This window comes from Lolium rigidum, chromosome 7 (genome assembly GCF_022539505.1).
Source record: "Lolium rigidum isolate FL_2022 chromosome 7, APGP_CSIRO_Lrig_0.1, whole genome shotgun sequence".
Classification (NCBI taxonomy): domain Eukaryota; kingdom Viridiplantae; phylum Streptophyta; class Magnoliopsida; order Poales; family Poaceae; genus Lolium; species Lolium rigidum.
This window is the reverse complement of record NC_061514.1, coordinates 125,437,093-125,455,031: the sequence shown is the minus strand read 5'-3', so window position 1 is coordinate 125,455,031 and position 17,939 is coordinate 125,437,093. Positions and strand designations below refer to the sequence as shown.

General features: G+C 46.1%; 1 long non-coding RNA gene across 1 annotated transcript; it reads left to right on the top strand.

Moving 5' to 3' along the window:
- The first annotated feature begins 16,937 nt into the window (after positions 1-16,937).
- Positions 16,938-17,425, top strand: LOC124673820. The gene is made up of 3 exons (XR_006992831.1): positions 16,938-16,997; positions 17,108-17,189; positions 17,389-17,425. It is a non-coding gene; the product is annotated as an uncharacterized LOC124673820 (long non-coding RNA).
- Positions 17,426-17,939: the final 514 nt, after the last annotated feature.

Below are 17,939 nucleotides of genomic sequence, written 5' to 3'. Positions count from 1 at the left end.
AAAAAAGTATTTTTACCGGGAATAGGCGTTACCGCACGAGCACCGTGAAAAGCGGAGGACGTGTGTCCCCCACTTGCACGACGTGTCAACATGGTGGGAACGATGGACCCACAAAGCAGAAAAATATCGACCAATGATAGAGTTGAAGAAAATTTGACAAGGGAAAATATGTCGACAAGAGAAAGGAGAATGGCGACAGGATAAGTTATTTGAATGCATCGGGAGCCTTTGGTCGAAACAAGTTTTTGCCCAAATGCTCGGGGGCTACTTCAAAAAGAAAACTTTCGACAATGGCAAATATAGAAAATGTTGAGCCTCCAGCCAAGCACAAGTTCTTGGCCGTAGCCTCGGGGCTACTCCCATCAGGAGCGCTGTTCGCGCACCCGATAAAAAAAAAAAAAAAGAAAGAGAGAAGAAGAAGGAGGAAAGAATATCAAGAGATAATGGCAATATAGTGACAAGGTGGACTAAAATGTTGAGCCTACAACCAAGCACAAGTTCTTGGCTGTAGCCTCGGGGGCTACTCCCATCGGGAACGCTGTTCGCGTACCCGATGAAATTAACAAAGGAAAAAATAGAACAAGCAAGAGAGTATATTTCGAGTTATCATTAACTCTCCATATACTCCCATCGGGAAAGCAATATAAGTCATATTTGACTCAATAAAATGTGCCATTCCAACAGCCGGAAAAGCACTCGACAATATATTCTCGTAACGCCGAAGTTGCGATCAATTTCTGAATGCCGCAAAATTGCGAAGGTAAGACCCCTGCACCTATTCTCGCCGGGCGTGGCATCGCCGAAGACTGCGCTCCGCTACTTTTATCCGTATCAACAGATATACGAAGAAAAATCCTAACGGACGCGTTAGGTACTCGATAAATTTAACTGGGACTCGACAGAATGGTAAGACCTTAAGCGGCGCCTGTCGAAGTTAACACCAGCATCCCGAAATCATGTCCGGGGACGTGATTTTGAAGTAGGTTTTTGCGGATTGCCACTAGAGCAGTTAACTAGTACCCGATCCGTCGATGAACTAGCCCCAACTACCAATATCCCCGAACAATATAGAATTTTATGAGAAAAAGTATAAAAGTTAAAAGCTTTCGAATATAAATAGACGATGGAGATTTTCCCCGATTCTACGATTCAAGCAAAATCTCGGGGCTACCGACATAGGCATCCCAAATGGGCCTCGCCTAATATAGTACCCGGGGTTTATTGAAGGCCCACTACCCGAAGAATAAGAAGACTCGACAGACCTCAAGATGTATTCAAGGAAAAGATAGAGTTGTAATAGGAAGTGTTATTTGTAAATCCGGCGGGATGAGTTAGAAACCGTCCCGGACTCGTAATCCTTGTATAGCACGAATCCCTCGGCTCCACCTATATAAAGGGGGGTCGAGGGACGAGAAGATCATAAAATCATTGTCTGCAAACCCTAGTTTTCATATTCGTCGAGTACTTTTCGGCTGAAACCTTCGAGATCTACTTGCCCTCTACTTCTAACTAAACCCTAGCCTATAATCCATAGGCATTGACGAGTTAATCCTTTGTCATCTATCTTCACAGATTCTAATCTCCGCCCCATTCTTTATGGAGAACGAACCATATGGAAAAAAGTGCATCTTAATGTGAATCCCATGGTTTCCAATAGACCCGCAATATCGCTTTTGAACGCACATACTTTTTTCATAATAGTTGCTGCAATATACCATCCTCAGTTAACAACCTGGCCAGGCATTTTCCTAGCAAGACCATGTTTGTAACTTCAAGATCATGAACAACAAGTCCACCTTAATCTTTTGGACGGCGGACAACACTCCATTTTTTCAACCGATATTTTTCTTCCCATTATCCCCTTGCAAAAGAATGTTGATCGGACATAAACCAATCTATATAAGATACCTTTGGGTAGGTGGAAGAAAGAAATCATATACAGTAACATATTCATAAGTACTGCATTTATGAGAACCAATCTCCCCCTCCCCCCCGGGACAGTAATTTGCCTTTCCAGCTACTGAGACGTTTATGTAGTCTTTCCGCAACAAGGTTCCATTCACCCAACGTCAGTCTCCGAAAATGAATCGGAACACCGAGATAGCTAATCAGAAAAAAAAACCAAGCCCACATCCGAACAACTCGGCATATAGGTTGGCAACGTCTTTGACCTCACCGAAGCAGAACCCTTCACTTTTATGGAAATTAATCTTAAGACCGGACAACTGCTTGAATGTTGTAAAAATTAACTTCAGATTTCGTGCTTTCGCCAAGTCATGTTCCATAAATAGAATTGTATCATCGGCATACTGAAGAATAGATAATCCCCCATCCACAAGATGAGGGACTACCCCTTCAATCTGACCATCAACCTTCGCACTCGCACTCTTAATTATAATCGCAAGCATATCCACCACAATGTTAAATAACATGGGAGATAGGGGATCACCTTGCCTCAAACCTTTTCGTCTGGAAGTATCGAACAATATCATCAATGGCAACACTTCCGCCGAAAACAAAGTTATTTATAAGAGTGTGACACTCATCTGAAAAGCCTTTCATTCTGAGTGTTTGTTGAAGAAAAGACCATTTAACTTTATCATAAGATTTTTCAAAATTGATTTTGAGAATAACCCCATTCAGCTTTTTCCGATGCATCTAATGAACTGTTTCATGCAAAGTGATAACACCATCTAGAATGTGTCTTCCTTGGATAAACGCAGTCTGGGACAGGCAAACCACATGATCTTCCACTGAATTGAGTCTAATAGTAGAGACTTTGGTAAAAAAAATTAAAACAAATGTTAAGCAGACATATTGGTCTATATTTTTGAATGTGTTTCGCATCAGAGCTTTTTGGTAGAAGGATAATTTTCCCAAAGTTGATGCGGAACAAATCCAATTGACCCACATGGAATTCCCGAAAGATCTCCAATAAAGCATGCTTGATAATTTCCCAGAAAGACTGATAAAATTCAGCCAGAAAACCATGAGGGCCTTGCGCTTTATTATGCTCCATTTGGAAGACCGCTTTTTCTATCTTCTCCTTGGAATAAGGGGCTGACAGAGTCACGTTTTCTTCTGGAGACACTTGGGGAATATCAGCAATCCTAGATTCATCCATGTATATGTCAGATTCCTATGGTGCGCCAAACAAACATTTATAGTATGATGTAATATAGGACTTTAGCTGCTCGTGGCCTTCGATCACGCCCTCCTCTTGTACTAGAAAATTAATGAGTTTCTTTCTGTGCTTACCATTGGCAACACTATGAAAGTATATCATATTCGAATCTTCTTCCAACAAGAATTGAGACTTAGATCTCTGATACCATTTGAGTTCCTCCTCGCGAAGTAGACCGACTAACTTAGCATTGTATTGACTTTTAATTTCAATCTCATGCATTGTCAATGGTCTTACCTCAGCAAGAGCCTCCAGATCATCAATATTAGATGACAGGCCGAGTTTTTTTTCTTTTTGGAGCTGCCTAGTTAGATGCCTAGACCATCCCCCAAGGTATCTACGCACAAAGCCTAATTTGTTATTCCACCTTAGGATTGGGACGTTCCCGGCTACTGGCTTGTCCCATATGAATTTTATCATATCCGAGAACCCTTCCTAACATAGCCATCCCAACTCAAATTTGAATGGGCGTCTACACTGTGGAGTTGGATTTCTAGTGGTTAATAAAATAGGAGCATGATCCGACAAAGTTTCAATACGAGGAAGAGCACGTACCGAGACAAGAGGGAATTTCGATTCCCAATCTGATTCCATGAGTACACGGTCCAATTTTTCATATGTGGGCTCTAGCAGACTATTTGCCCAGGTAAACTGTCTCCCCGCCGTTGAAATCTCTCCCAAGTCCAAGCTAGCAATGACAACATTGAATAGAAAAGGCCAATGATTGTCAAACCTGCCCTTGCTCTTCTCCTGAGAGTATCTAAGCAAATTGAAATCCCATCCTATAATAATAGGGTACGGGTTATCCTTTTCTAGATTAATCAACTCACAAAGAAAAGCAGGCTGGCTTAGCAGCATCCTGGGCAGCCCCATGGACAGATACCAAGCTCCAAATAAAATTATCAAATTTATTTCGGATGTGAAGTTTTATATGAAAATCACCCCCAGAATTATATTAAATCTCCATAGTCGAAGCTTGGATCCCAACTAGCAGGCCTCTAGAAACAAAGTCTTCCCCGCCTGAAAGACGATTTAGAAAACTTGTTGAGTAATTCCGCTTGCCCGTCCTAGAAATAGCAACAAAATCTAAGACATGTTCCTTAATACTTTCTGTAATGTGTAAGTGTTTAGTCAAGTCTTTTAGACCTCTGCTATTCTTAAACATGCCATTCATTTAGAAACAATTAGAGATTTATTCACTTTAGCCTTTTTATTAGGCCAAGTATTACGTTTAATGGAGAAAGTTCTGGATTTACGTTTCGTTGCTTGCAGTTTAAAACATGAACCCAACACATCATCATCCAGACCCACCTTCGATACCTCTCCAACTAGATGTGTGAGAAGCTGCCCATTTGAGACGGCGTACACATCCTCATCATCATCATCAGATAGAGAGTTATCAGGACTAGAGCGACTTTTAATCTATCGAACTCCATACGTCTAAGAGAAGTAGCCGAAAAAGAAATAGTACTAACTGAATTGCCCAACGAAAGACCCACATTATTTAAATTAGTGGCAATAAGTGGTGTTGAAAATGCTAAAAAAGATTTAGTACTTTTATTTATACTTGTATTGTATAGTCGAGGTTCGCCAACGTCTTGCGCCACATCGCCTTAGCCATGGAGTCCTCGTCTGAAGCTGCCACGCCGTCAGGGCCTACACCATGGCATGTACTCCACCGAGATGGTGTACTACCCACCGCAGTGGGTGGGACAGCCGACCCTCCCAGCGAACCGCATGCGCCTGTCCCTCCTGGCGGGTAGCTTGCACCGGCCCCTCCTAGCGGACAGCCTGCACCGGCCCCTCCTGGCAAGCAGCATGCTCGTGGACGACCGTGAGGGAGGGTGAAGCTATCGAAGACCCTCCCCCACCACCAGACGAAGACGACGAAACCGATACACCAACCTCATCACCAGAGGCTGACGCAACGACGGATGGCAAGGAGGAGACCCCCCGCACGGGCTTCCCTGCCGGAGACTCCCCGTGCTAGCATGCACCCCACCGGCTGGCTGCAGGGAGACGCCTCCACCATAGGCCGCGCATGTGGCCTCCCCGACGCCCAGTTCGGCCTGGCCAGCAGCAGCCGACTGGTGGTGGGCGAGCGGCGAGGTGGCCCCGCCATCACCCCGTGTAGACGCAGCGACGTCCTTGCCCCAGCCTGCAGCGTTTGTAGGGGAGGACGGATTCGAGGTAGACCCTCCCCTAGGTGCCGGCGATGCAGCCAGCAGAGTCTAGAAAGAGCGCCCCTGGCCATCTCCCCCCGGCGACTCGCGTAGGGACATGGCCGAAGAAGAGTCCCCTCATCAAGCCACTGGCGAAGGCGACATAGTCGGAGATGACTTATACGTCTCCGACGTATCGATAATTTCTTATGTTCCATGCCACATTATTGATGATATCTACATGTTTTATGCATACTTTATGTCATATTTATGCGTTTTCCGGAACTAACCTATTGACGAGATGCCGAAGTGCCAGTTGTTGTTTTCTGCTGTTTTTGGTTTCAGAAATCCTAGTAAGGAAATATTCTCGGAATTGGACGAAATCAACGCACAGGGTCCTATTTTTCCACGAAGCTTCCAGAAGTCCGAAGGGGAAACGAAGTGGGGCCACGAGGTGGGGACACAGTAGGGCGGTGCGGCCCAAGCCCTGGCCGCGCCGGCCTAGTGTGTGGTCCCACCAGGACCCCTCCGAGGCTGCCCTTCCGCCTACTTAAGGTCTCCGTCGCGAAAACCCTATCACGTTCGACGAAAAAGCCACGGTACGAGAAACCTTCCAGAGCCGCCGCCATCGCGACGCCAAGATCTGGGGGACAGGAGTCTCTGTTCCGGCACACCGCCGGGACGGGGAAGTGCCCCCGGAAGGCTCCTCCATCGACACCACCGCCATCTCCATCAACGCTGCTGTCTCCCATGAGGAGGGAGTAGTTCTCCATCGAGGCTCGGGGCCGTACCGGTAGCTATGTGGTTAATCTCTCTCCTATGTGCTTCAATACAATAATCTCATGAGCTGCCTTACATGATTGAGATTCATATGATGATGCTTGTAATCTAGATGTCATTTTGCTAGTCAAGTGGATTTTACTTATGTGATCTCCGGAGACTCCTTGTCCCACGTGTGTAAAGGTGACAGTGTGTGCACCGTGTGGGTCTCTTAGGCTATATTTCACAGAATACTTATTCACCGTTATGAATGGCATAGTGAAGTGCTTATTTATATCCCTTTATGATTGCAATGTGTTTTGTATCACAATATATCCGTGTGCTACTCTAGTGATGTTATTAAAGTAGTTTATTCCTCCCGCACGGTGTAATGGTGACAGTGTGTGCATCGTGTAGTACTTGGCGTAGGCTATGATTGTGATCTCTTGTAGATTATGAAGTTAACTATTGCTATGATAGTATTGATGTGATCTATTCCTCCTTTCGTAGTGTGAAGGTGACAGTGTGCATGCTATGTTAGTACTTGGTTTGGTTATGTTGATCTGTTATGCACTCTAAGGTTATTTAAATATGAATATTGAATATTGTGGAGCTTGTTAACTCCGGCATTGAGGATTCGTGTAATCCTACATAGTTAGTGGTGTTCATCATCCAACAAGAGGGTGTAGAGTCTAGCATCTATCTATTTATTCTGTTATGTGATCAATGTTGAGAGTGTCCACTAGTGAAAGTATGATCCCTAGGCCTTGTTCCTAAATATCGCTATCGCTGTTTGTTTATCTGTTTTACTCGCATCTATACTTCCTGCAATATTACCACCATCAACCACACACCAGTCCCGGACAAGCAAAGCACTTTTCTCGGTGCCATTGCTACTGCTCGCATTTATTCATACCACCTGTATTTCACTATCTCTTCGCCGAACTAGTGCATCTATTAGGTGTGTTGGGGACACAAGAGACTTCTTGCTTTGTGGTTGCAGTGGTTGCATCGGAGGGATATCTTTGACCTCTTCCTCCCCGAGTTCGATAAACCTTGGGTGATCCACTTAAGGGAAACTTGCTGTTGTTCTACAAACCTCTGCTCTTGGAGGCCCAACACTGTCTACAGGAATAGAAGCGTGCGTAGACATCAAGCTATTTTCTGGCGCCGTTGCCGGGGAGGAAAGGTAAAAGGCTCTCATACTACGGTCCCAGGTAAAGTACTTTTCTGGCGCCGTTGTGTGTGTGCTCGAAGCTATTTCCTTTAGATCCTGCAATTGCATCTTTTTGTTTCTTGTTTACACTAGTTAGGCATAATGGACAACAATGAGCTTCTTATTCTATTTCCTGATTTAAGACATGGATGGTTTGATGCGAAAATTAAAAAACCTATGGAACATATTAGTATGAACGCTTTGAACACCATTGTTGCTAATGATATGGAAAATTCTAAGCTTGGGGAAGCTGGTTTTGATGAGCATGATCTTTTTAGTCCACCAAGCATTGAGGAGGAAATTTACTTTGATGATACTTTGCCTCCTATTTATGATGATTATAATGATAGTAGTCTTTTGGTGCCGCCTGTTATGGAGGATAAATTTGATTATGATTACAATATGCCTCCTATATTTGATGATGAGAATAATAATGATAGCTACTTTGTTGAATTTCCTCCCACTACAACTAATAAAATTGATTATGCTTATGTGGAGAGTAATAATTTTATGCATGAGACTCATGATAAGAATGTTTCATTTGATAGTTATATTGTTGAGTTTGCTCATGATGCTACTGGATATTATTATGAGAGAGGAAAATATGGTTGTAGAAATTTTCATGTTACTAAAATGCCTCTCTATGTGCTAAAATTTGTTTATTTGCAAGACTCCTATGCATAGGAAGCATGTTATACTTAAATGTGTTTTGAATTTTCTTCTTGATGCTCTCTTTTGCTTCAACTCTTATTTCTTGCGAGTGCATCATTAAAACTGCTGAGCCCATCTTAATGGCTATAAAGAAAGCACTCCTTGGGAGATAACCCATGTGTTTATTTTACTACAGTACTTTTGTTTTATATTTGTATCTTGGAAGTTGTTACTACTGTAGAAACCTCTTCTTATCTTATTTTTATCGCATTGTTGTGCCAAGTAAAGTCTTTGATAGTAAGGTTCATACTAGATTTGGATTACTGCGCAGAAACAGATTTCTTGATGTCACGAATCTGGGCCTAATTCTCTGTAGGTAACTCAGAAAATTATGCCAATTTACGTGAGTGATCCTCAGATATTTACGCAACTTTCATTCAATTTTAGCATTTTCATTTGAGCAAGTCTGGTGCCTCTTTAAAATTCGTCTTTACGGACTGTTCTGTTTTGACAGATTCTGCCTTTTATTTCGCATTGCCTCTTTTGCTATGTTGGATGGATTTCTTTGTTCCATTGACTTCCAGTAGCTTTGGGCAATGTCCAGAAGTGTTAAGAATGATTGTGTCACCTCTGAATATGTGAATTTTTATTATGCACTAACCCTCTAATGAGTTTGTTTCGAGTTTGGTGTGGAGGAAGTTTTCAAGGGTCAAGAGAGGAGGATGATATACTACGATCAAGGAGAGTGAAAGCTCTAAGCTTGGGGATGCCCCGGTGGTTTATCCCTGCATATTTCAAGAAGACTCAAGCATCTAAGCTTGGGGATGCCCAAAGCATCCCCTTCTTCATCGACTAATTATCAGGTTCCTTCTCTTGAAACTATATTTTTATTCGATCACATCTTATGTACTTTACTTGGAGCATCTGTGTGCTTTTATTTTCATTTTGTTATTTTCATTCTCTGAATAAATTCATACTTGTGTGGGAGAGAGACACGCTCCGCTGGTTCATATGAACACATGTGTTCTTAGCTTTACTTTTAATGTTCATGGTGAAGGTTGAAACTGCTTCGTTAATTGTTATATGGTTGGAAACAGAAAATGCTACATGTAGTAATTGGTAAAATGTCTTGGATAATGTGATACTTGGCAATTGTTGTGCTCATGTTTAAGCTCTTGCATCATATACTTTGAACCTATTAATGAAGAAATACATAGAGCTTGCTAAAATTTGGTTTGCATAATTGGTCTCTCTAAAGTCTAGATAATTTCTAGTATTGAGTTTGAACAACAAGGAAGACGGTGTAGAGTCTTATATTGTTTACAATATGTCTTTTATGTGAGTTTTGCTGCACCGGTTCATCCTTGTGTTTGTTTCAAATAACCTTGCTAGCCTAAACCTTGTATCGAGAGGGAATACTTCTCATGCATCCAAAATCCTTGAGCCAACCACTATGCCATTTGTGTCCACCATACCTACCTACTACATGGTATTTCTCCGCCATTCCAAAGTAAATTGCTTGAGTGCTACCTTTAAATAATTCAAAATTTATCACCTCTGATTTGTGTCAATGTTTTATAGCTCATGAGGAAGTATGTGGTGTTTATCTTTCATTCTTGTTGGGCAACTTTCACCAATGGACTAGTGGCTTCATCCGCTTATCCAATAATTTTGCATAAAGAGCTGGCAATGGGATTCCCAGTCCCAAATTAATTAACCTAAATAGACATTCCTCCATGGTATGTGATTGTTGGACGGCACCCGAAGGATTCGGTTAGCCATGGCTTGAGAAAGCAAAGGTGGGGAGGAGTGTCATCATAATAAAACTAAAATAAAAAGGCACTCCTTCATGGTATGAGATTGTTGGCAGTGCACCCGAGGATTCGGTTAGCCATGGTTTGTGAAAGAAAGGTTGGAAGGGGTGCCACCCAAAAATAAAAATAATTCATGGGAGCCGCTCTTTGAAGGTTTGTCTGGCAAGGGGGTTAGAGTGCCCACTACCATTCGTTGACAACAACAAACACCTCTCAAAATTTTACTTTTATGCTCTCTTTATGTTTTCAAAACCAAAGCTCTAGCACAAATATAGCAATCAATGCTTCCTCTGCGAAGGGCCATTCTTTTACCTTTTATGTTGAGTCAGCTCACCTATTTCTCTCCATCTCAAGAAGCAAACACTTGTGTGAACTCGTGCATTGATTCCTACATACTTGCATATTGCACTTGTTATATTACTTTACATTGACAATATCCATGAGATATACATGTTACAAGTTGAAAGAAACCGCTGAAACTTAATCTTCCTTTGTGTTGCTTCAATACCTTTACTTTGATTTATTGCTTTATGAGTTAACTCTTATGCAAGACTTATTGATGCCTGTCTTGAAAATACTATTCATGAAAAGTCTTTGCTTTATGATTCATTTTCTTACTCATGTCATTACCATTGTTTTGATCGCTGCATTCATTACATATGCTTACAATAGTATGATCAAGGTTATGATGGCATGTCACTCCAGAAATTATCTTTGTTATCGTTTACCTGCTCGGGACGAGCAGAACTAAGCTTGGGGATGCTGATACGTCTCCGACGTATCGATAATTTCTTATGTTCCATGCCACATTATTGATGATATCTACATGTTTTATGCATACTTTATGTCATATTTATGCGTTTTCCGGAACTAACCTATTGACGAGATGCCGAAGTGCCAGTTGTTGTTTTCTGCTGTTTTTGGTTTCAGAAATCCTAGTAAGGAAATATTCTCGGAATTGGACGAAATCAACGCACAGGGTCCTATTTTTCCACGAAGCTTCCAGAAGTCCGAAGGGGAAACGAAGTGGGGCCACGAGGTGGGGACACAGTAGGGCGGCGCGGCCCAAGCCCTGGCCGCGCCGGCCTAGTGTGTGGTCCCACCAGGACCCCTCCGAGGCTGCCCTTCCGCCTACTTAAGGTCTCCGTCGCGAAAACCCTATCACGTTCGACGAAAAAGCCACGGTATGAGAAACCTTCCAGAGCCGCCGCCATCGCGAAGCCAAGATCTGGGGGACAGGAGTCTCTGTTCCGGCACACCGCCGGGACGGGGAAGTGCCCCCGGAAGGCTCCTCCATCGACACCACCGCCCTCTCCATCAACGCTGCTGTCTCCCATGAGGAGGGAGTAGTTCTCCATCGAGGCTCGGGGCTGTACCGGTAGTTATGTGGTTAATCTCTCTCCTATGTGCTTCAATACAATAATCTCATGAGCTGCCTTACATGATTGAGATTCATATGATGATGCTTGTAATCTAGATGTCATTGTGCTAGTCAAGTGGATTTTACTTATGTGATCTCCGGAGACTCCTTGTCCCACGTGTGTAAAGGTGACGAGTGTGTGCACCGTGTGGGTCTCTTAGGCTATATTTCACGTAATACTTATTCACCGTTATGAATGGCATAGTGAAGTGCTTATTTATATCCCTTTATGATTGCAATGTGTTTTGTATCACAATATATCCGTGTGCTACTCTAGTGATGTTATTAAAGTAGTTTATTCCTCTTGCACGGTGTAATGGTGACAGTGTGTGCATCGTGTAGTACTTGGCGTAGGCTATGATTGTGATCTCTTGTAGATTATGAAGTTAACTATTGCTATGATAGTATTGATGTGATCTATTCCTCCTTTCGTAGTGTGAAGGTGACAGATGTGCATGCTATGTTAGTACTTGGTTTGGTTATGTTGATCTCGTTATGCACTCTAAGGTTATTTAAATATGAACATTGAATATTGTGGAGCTTGTTAACTCCGGCATTGAGGATTCGTGTAATCCTACACAGCTTAGTGGTGTTCATCATCCAACAAGAGGGTGTAGAGTCTAGCATCTATCTATTTATTTTGTTATGTGATCAATGTTGAGAGTGTCCACTAGTGAAAGTATGATCCCTAGGCCTTGTTCCTAAATACTGCTATCGTTGTTTGTTTACTTGTTTTATCGCATCTATACTTCCTGCAATATTACCACCATCAACCACACACCAGTCCCGGACAAGCAAAGCACTTTTCCGGTGCCATTGCTACTGCTCGCATTTATTCATACCACCTGTATTTCACTATCTCTTCGCCGAACTAGTGCACCTATTAGGTGTGTTGGGGACACAAGAGACTTCTTGCTTTGTGGTTGCAGGGTTGCATGAGAGGGATATCTTTGACCTTTTTCTCCCTGAGTTCGATAAACCTCTGCTCTTGGAGGCCCAACACTGTCTACAGGAATAGAAGCGTGCGTAGACATCAATGACGCTGTCGCCGCCCTCCTTGCTGCCGCCGGAGTAACGCGGCCTAGAGGGAACACTCTGCCTCGCACCGGCCTATCAGAATGTGGACGGTCCGCCGGAGGGGAAGCCGAACTAGCCTCCGCCAAAGCTAGGCGAAGATCCTCCGCCGAGACCCGCGGACATAGACCCGACTGAACTGTCCCTTCCAGCGAAGGACTGGTGACACAAAGCTTTGCCACAATCTCAATGGCACATGGTGTTTGTGGGTTCAGATCAAAAGGAGTCACCGCGATGTGAGTAGAAACCTTATTTGCAGAACTGGTAGAGGACGTCCCATTCCTTCCCGACTGAGCAGTAGGAGCACCAGCAGCAAGAGGGGTACTAGAAGAAGGGGCGGCAGCCGTAGGCTCAGAAGTATCCATAGCATCATCGCCCCCCTCTCCAGACCCATCTCCACCATCATCAGAATCATCCTTCTTAACACAAATCAGCGGTACAAAGTCTTGCTCCGACACAAAGTCATCGGGCTCCCTGCGGAAATGAAACACATACGACTTGAACTTAACAACCGCATCAGAAACCGCACATGGCCAAGCATCATCCGAAGGTTTTCCCAACACCTTGGGATTGACCATTGCCACCTGAATACGAGCAAGAGCTCTGCGCTTGAGGCTAATCAGATCAACATCATGTGTCTTGCCAAGAGGAGAGCCAAACAAACCAAGAAAGTGACTAAGAGAGTGAGGAACCCCCTCTACGTGAAGCCAAACCTTCTCTAGCTCGTGTGAGTGAGGCACCTCCGACGTCTGCCAAGCTGAAACAGACATAGATGCCCCATAAGCAGGCACCCCAACCTAGATCCCATCCAATCTGTCCAAATCCTGAAAAGAAGGTATGGAAACCAAGAACTGCATATCATCATGAGGCACAGCTTTCCACTTCCAATTGGGACTAGCCGAGCACCATCTAGTCACCTGCTTAGCAATCACCTCCACCGGAACCTCATTGCCAGTGACGACCACAAGAGCAATAGGAGTCTGACTCGGCGTGAGGTCCTCGTTCACCACAGAATCAGGGAAAGCAGTGAATAAGTCTCCAGGAGACGAGTACCACATAAAAACACAGACGGTCTAAGCATCTTTAGCACAGGGCAACGAACTGTCGGGTGGGCATGCTTGTCACAAATATAACAATAATGCTTGACTTTGCAATCCTTGGCTGCATGAGAACTAATAGAGCACTTCTAGCACCAAGTTCCTTTCTTAGGTTTTCCTCCAGCCTTAGCAACCTCCACACACTCTCAACTACAGTCGGCGGCTGACCCTGAGACTGCATCGGCATAGCCACCCCGGTCATTAGAACGAGAGCATCGGACTACGGTGGTAACCTTGGCTGAATAGACAATTGCTGGAACTAAGGCTGAGACTGGAATTGGGGCTGATGCAGGTAACCCGACGGCACATACGGGAACTGATACATCTAAGGTTGACTCTGCATCTGCAAAAGCTGCCCCTGCGACACCATCCCCTGTTGCTAACCAGACTGAGTATACCCCTTAAAGCCATGCCCTTGCAACGACCTCCCCTGAACACCGGGGAGCGGAGCAGTCTTCTTCTTCTTCAACTTCTTCGGCCTTGGAGCTGCGACAGGTGCCACACACCCCTGCTGCTGAACCTGGAACTGCTGACCACCAACCATCTATTGCTGCACCGAAGGCGGTCGGAACGGCGTGCGAGGAGCCGAACCCTGGAACCCCCACCTTGACCGCAACCGTAAGGGATTGACTGCGGTCTCAGCGCAACCGGAGCGGGATCACCGAACTGAACAAAGGGGGGCCTGACCGGTGGCACCGCACCAGGCACAGTTACCCCCCCCCCTCGTGCTCCCTGCACCCCGGCCAAAGCTGGAGCAAAACCCGGAGGCGTAGGCTGACCACGCGGGGGCTGTTGCCCGGCCATTGCAGCCGGAGGATGAGCAGCGATCTCGGCGTAGGAGAGGCGCCACACCAGTCTCCACCCACGGTACAAAAACCACGTGGAAGACGACGAACTTTGAGGAGAAGGGTCAGACGATGAAGCGTGCGGCCTTGGAGTCCTTGACGACGATGATGTAGATGTAGGGGACCCCGGTCCCGCTCGACCAGCCGACGCGGACGATGAAGCACTTGCGGTGGTCGTCGAAGCTGGCGACGGGGAGGAAGCGTGAGGCGGGGAGGACCAGGCGGGCGACGAAGCGGGAGAGGCAGCGAGCGTCGATGCGGGCGATGAGGACAATGTGAAGATCGAGGAAGAGCCAACGACTAGACGATGATCACGGTCTCTCCAAAGGAATCACATAACCTGGCCCAAACCGGCCCAGGAAAAAATCTTGTCGAGCCCACCAGCATGCAGTGCAACTCCCGCCTCCCCCATCGCCGTTTGAACCAGCGGAAGCTCCGTCGCCTTCCTCCACCCCAGAAAACTCGACGTCGCCGCCAGGAACTGGCCAACACCACCGGTGGTGATTTCCGACACGAATGGTAGGGGCCGCGCCATGCACCCGCACAAGGCGGACGTCGAACATCGACGCCCCGGAGCACCGCCGACGAACCCTTCCCCGCGGCAGACCCTGCCACCATCTTGATGACCGAGACGCGCTCCGATGCCGCCCCACCATCCCTGCACTGCAGTGATATCGGCAAGTGGTGACGGCGACGCAAGGTGACTTCTTGGTGGCGCTCTTTGAGCACTCAACCTTGATCTTCCAGGTGAAAATGCAAGGTGTGACATTCTTTCTTCTCCATGGTAATGACGAACTTGTAGCCATGCTCCATGTTGAAGGCATTGTTTGTAGGTTGTTCCGACTTTTCATGATCTGACATTACTGTTTAGATTGGTCGATGATGATGCTTGTGCATTGCTCCCTGAACGTTGATCGGAATTTGGGTGTTGCCAACGGTGGTGCTTGTTTTGCCGCTGTTTTGAATCTTGATCGCATCGGCAGGGTCATGTTTTATGTTTAATTTTAATTATTTGCATCCTTGATGGGTGTAATTGGTAACATCTTAATATTAATAATATACAATCAAAAAAGGGCTTTCAAAACCGCATAGAGGCGTGTATGAAGCATCTGGTTATACCAAGTGCTATTAACTTTGATCTGCAGACCGCATCAATCAATCGCAGAGTACGGCGGTATTCTGGGGGGCGCGGAAACAGAAACCGCTCCTAAACCAGGAACCGCTCCGAGGCGATCTCTGCCGCCGGTCCCTGCCTCCTCCATTGGCCGCTCCGGCGACCGGAGGGGGTGGGGACCCCGGAGTATCGGCTCCGGTCTTGGCGAAGTGTTTTCTTGGGGCACTGTTCTATGGAGAAGACTGCGTCGCGTTGGAATAATTTGCCTCTACTTTTTCTCCATCCCGGCGTTGCTTCAATCGGTGGCATAGGGGGTAGGTGGCCTAGTCTTCTCGCCGGTCTTCGGATCTGGTGAGACTCGTGTCTGGTGGTTGGCGTTCGGCACTCTCGTGGGTGACGGTTGCGTTGGCTGCTGCAGTTATGTGTGACGTCTTGCAGTTGGGTGTGTGGATGATGGCAGGCGGCGGCGTTCGTCTTCTTCGACTGAGTCTGGGGAAGATGGCGGCGCTAAGATCTGGTGACCACGGGGAAGATCCCTGGCCAACGTGCCACAAAGTCTCGGGACGACCCGGTTCATTGGTTCAAAAAGCATCATTGAATGTGATGGTGCTCTCCCAGATTTTGGTGTGGCGGTTATTCTCCTCTTTTTCCGGCGCTACCATGGTGACGGTAGAGGAAGATGGACGATGTTTCGGCGAGGCACATGTTTCTCCAAGGGTGAACTTGTAGTTTTTACTTCTTGTGAAGTTTCTTGTGCAAAGTTGTTTGACGCAAATATTTGTCTTGTGTGGTGACCATATGTGTAATCTCTGTAAACAGATTGTCTAATAAAATATATGGTTACATAAAAAAAAGGTGCTATTAACTTTTTTTGAAGAAACGATAAAGATTTGCCCATGTAGCCGCTCACCCCGCAGACCAGGGCTCGAATCACGTCATGATCGAATTTCTGGTGTCCCACTGAGGAGCTCTTATTTGTTTAACTCGAATTTTCAGAACCAACCCCAATTATACTTACTCTGCCCTTAAGTTACATAGCTTTACAACCTCTAAGTTACAGAAGATTTGGGAAACGAGGGGATTTCTTCGGACTGATTATTTTGAAACTTGTCATTATTTTACCTAAAATGCACTATCGATTTTTAGTACTCCCTCCGACCCAAAAAACTGGGTGGGCGGGTAATTTTACGAAAACGCCCCCGCAGTTTTTCACCTGAAGAAATCAGTACGTCCTCGTCTCATCCCGTCCGCCTCCCGTTCCCCATTTTCACCCGCCGCCGGCACCAGGCCGTCTCCGGTCGATTCCGCCCACCACCTTCGCCGCGTGACCACCGCCTAGAGCTACCGCATCCTTCCATGTATATCCCATGGCCTGGAAGCTTCGCTACGCAGCCCCTCCACAAACCCTAGCCGAGGCTCAGTCAAGGCTATGTTTTTCGATCCAATTTCGATTCTTTTGGACGGCGGCTGCACAAATCCTCGCCGGCGCCGTCGTCCAGCTCACCGGAGGAGGAGGGTCTGCCGGTCGCCGCGCTCGTGGCCGACAGCTGCGCAACCGGAGGGGCGTCCCACAAATGGGCCCGCGGCCCCTTCTTCCTCCTCCTCAATCCACTCTCCCGGCATCCTCTTCCCCGCGGCCCCTCCTCCGCTCCCCTCCTCAGGTACGAATCCTCTCTCCCTCCGGCAGATTTTTGTTTCTAGCTACAGCTCAGCGAGCCTCCCCTGTGCCCGCAAAGATTTCACCTGACTCTAGCTTATGTTCCCTGCATAGTGGTGCGTTCTTGGCGGCGGGGAGAGACACCACCCAAGCCATGGGCGGCGGCGGAGAAGAGAAGCCGTTCAATTTCCTCCAGGTGCGTCCAAAGTTTGCTTGGCATGAGAGAGCAGGATGGGAGATCCATGGAGGGCATGCTATTGAACCGGACGGTTCGTCGTTGCCGCTCAAAATCCTCAAGAGGATGACAGTGGAGGTGCGTCCAACTCCCCCCAATCCTCCTCCCCTCTTACCTGATGAAGGGGACGGATTCCGTGCACTGCTTAATCTTCTCGCAGAGGGCGTCATAGCCGGAGGGACCGCCGGCGTCGTGGTGGAGACGGCTGTGTACCCCATCGACACCATCAAAACCAGGCTTCAGGTGAATCACTTCTCTACCCACTTTTTAGCTCGAAGATGTGCAGTCAACTCTTGTATGGTTAGTTAGAGTTGCTTGTGGTCTCTGATTTTGCTCGGTTGTAATGACCAGACTCCCAAGTAGAATATGCTGCCAAGTAAGATTTAGTTTTATGTTGAAGTGCAAATTTCTCAAGTGTTGCATGCTGACTTGGTTAGAGATGCAAATGTCTGACAGTACCACAAAGTGTAGTAATTACCTGCATTGGATGCCAGGTCTTAACCTGACACAAATCCATGTTCTCTATGAAATGTCCATATGTAATTCTCCTTCTTAATGCAAAAAATGCACTTCATTTATGTGGATGGCTTGAGGCCCCTTATTCTAATATGTTAGGCAAAGTCAGTGTCTTAGTGAACAATTGCTCTTTTAAGGACTTGTATCCAATGCTTCCAACCTTTTCTAATAAGCCTGAAAACTAGGTACAATACT